Source organism: Strix uralensis, unplaced genomic scaffold, assembly GCF_047716275.1.
Source record: "Strix uralensis isolate ZFMK-TIS-50842 unplaced genomic scaffold, bStrUra1 scaffold_242, whole genome shotgun sequence".
In the NCBI taxonomy this organism is placed as follows: Eukaryota; Metazoa; Chordata; class Aves; order Strigiformes; family Strigidae; genus Strix; species Strix uralensis.
Genome location: NW_027436843.1, coordinates 22,501 through 25,000, shown reverse-complemented (window position 1 = coordinate 25,000; position 2,500 = coordinate 22,501). Strand labels below are relative to the sequence as shown.

At 79.0% G+C, this 2,500-nt stretch overlaps 1 non-coding gene across 1 annotated transcript; it reads right to left on the bottom strand.

The window, feature by feature from the left end:
- Positions 1-27: 27 nt before the first annotated feature.
- LOC141938685 (5.8S ribosomal RNA) lies at positions 28-180 on the bottom strand. The gene has a single exon (XR_012627354.1). It is a non-coding gene; the product is annotated as a 5.8S ribosomal RNA (ribosomal RNA).
- Positions 181-2,500: the final 2,320 nt, after the last annotated feature.

The following is a 2,500-nucleotide window of genomic DNA, read 5'->3' as shown; positions in this document are numbered from 1 at the left end:
CACACCGGCCGGCGATTGATCGTCAAGCGACGCTCAGACAGGCGTAGCCCCGGGAGGAACCCGGGGCCGCAAGTGCGTTCGAAGTGTCGATGATCAATGTGTCCTGCAATTCACATTAATTCTCGCAGCTAGCTGCGTTCTTCATCGACGCACGAGCCGAGTGATCCACCGCTAAGAGTTGTCTGCCTTTCGGCACCGCCCCGCGCGCGCGGAGGGGCCGGGACCGCTCCCGCAAAAGCGGCCCCTTCTCTCGGAGGACGGCCCGCCGCCCGCCCGCCCGCCCCCCTCCGCACGCGCGGAGGGGGCACGCGACGACGGCGAGCGACGGTCGCGCCTCGCCTCGGATGACCGTACCAGCACACACGGAGAGAAGGAAGGAGGGATGGAGGGGGCAAAAGGGAAGGAACGGTTACACTCCGAACGGCAAGGGCCGGGGAGCCCGCGCTCCCGACCGACCTGGGGAAAAACAAGCACCTTGCTCGCTTCGGAGGCGGCCCAGGCGCCCGGGCTCGGCCCGGCCTCCGCACGGAGGGCCGCGGCGCGCCCGACCGCGCCCAGCCTGCCCGCCTCTCGCTCGGGGGGGGGTGGGGGCCAAACACGCATGCTTGCCCGCCGCCCGGGCAGCAGCGGGGCGTGCCCCCGCTGGCTCCGCGCGCGCCTCCGCGCCGCCGAGCACCGCGCTGCGACAGCCGGCTCTCCCCCGCGCCCCAACCCCGGCTCGCCCCGCCGGGAACTCCCCGCGCGGCGCCGCCGCCGCACCACACCGGACCGGACGGGCCGGCCACCGCCGGAACCCGAGACGGCGACTCGCCGCCGCCGCCGCCCGGCGCTCCGCCGGACCGCCGCCCGGCCACCGCACCGCAACGGCTGCCCTCCCCGAAACCGCCGCCGTCGCTTCTCGTCTCGGCCCCTTCCGCAGGCACGCGCCAGGCGAAAGGCGGACGCCGCTGAGCCGGGGGCGACGCCCCCTCTCCCCGCTTCCGCGCGGAGAACGGGACGGGGAACGCCCCTCGGCCGCCCACCCGGCCTCACCTGACCGACACCGGGAAAGGCGACTGCGAAGCGACGGGCACGGCCCGGGACAGGGACGGCCGCGCGGCCGGCACCGGGCAGCCGCCGGCCGACACGCCGAGCAGCGGCGGCGCCGCCGCCGTTCGGGCCCGGGGCTGCGCCGCCCCTTCCCCCGGCGGCTAGCGGCTGGACGCCGGCGGAGCCCCCCCTTGGCCGGGGCGTGGGGGGGGGGGTGCGCGGGCAAGGCGCGGAGCCACAGCGCGCCGCTGCGCGCCGCCGGAGACGCGGCGGCCCAGCGAGGCCGCCCCGCCCGGCGAGACCCCACCGCGGGGAATCGCCATCGCCCCGGCAAGAGAGCCCACACTCCCCTCGCCGGGGTTCCCCCGTTTCGAGGCAAGACAGGCCCGGCCGCGGCCGGACCAGCGCCGCGGCCTCTCCGTCGAGACCGGACCGCGGAGAAGGGGGGGCAGGGGGGACACCCCTCCCCGGCGCGGCTGCCCGAGGGACAACCCCCAGCACGGGCGGCGGCCGCCGTGGCCAGGGCCTGCGCGGGAGCAACTCCCGCCCCTGGAGGCTCAACCGCCGCACGGCCGGGGGCCCGGCCCCGCGGGTGTCGCACCGCGCCGCCCGAGTCTTTAAACCTCCGCCCGGCTCCGCGGCCTTCGACCCCCGGGCTCAGCCGAGGGAGGGCCGCGGAGGCGCGGACGCTAGGTACCTGGCCCTGGGGTGAGGGAAACGACCTGAAGGGCCCCGCGGGGGTGCCTCCCCCGCTGCCGCCCTCGGGGGAGCGTCCGCCCGCGGGGGCGCGCCCGACATCCGCCGCCACCACCACGTCCTCCTGGCCCGGGGCCCGGGGTTTCCCTCAGTAGCCCGGCGCTGCGCCCGGGAGGAGAGCCGTGGCTCGGGCCGCCCGCTGGCGCGCGGGAACACGGCCCGGCGCGGCGCCTCGCCCGCCCAAGGCGGGCGCCACGCGCCAGCCCGGAACGCCCGGCGGCCTCGGCCCTGCGCGGCCGGCCGGCCCCGGCGGGCTTGCTCCGCAGCAGCCCGCCGCGGTGGTGCGGGAAGGGCCGGGGGAGCCGCCTCCCCCGACCCCGCGAGGCGCTCTCTCGCCGCCCGCCCCTCTCGCCGGGCTCGCGCCGGCCGCGCCCAGCCCGTCGCCACCGCTGCTCTCGCCGATCCCCTCCCGCCGACGCGCCCGAGCAGGCTTCCTCCGCTCGGCCGGCGGGGGGGTCGCGCCTCACGCACCCCGCGCCGGCGACCATCCCCCTTTCCCCCTACACACCGCCGCTCGCGCTCGGACCGACGGCGCCCCGGCACTCCGGGAGGGCCCTCAGCCTCCACCCCCCCCCGCCTCCCCGGTGGTGGCAGCGGACTGCCGTCGGGTGAGGCTGCGGGGAGAGGGGTTCGGGTCCCCGGAGCCGGACGCCCGCCGGCGGCGGAGCCCAGCCGAGGCGAGAAGCAGGGTGTGGCGCGGCGGGGGGGGCGCGCG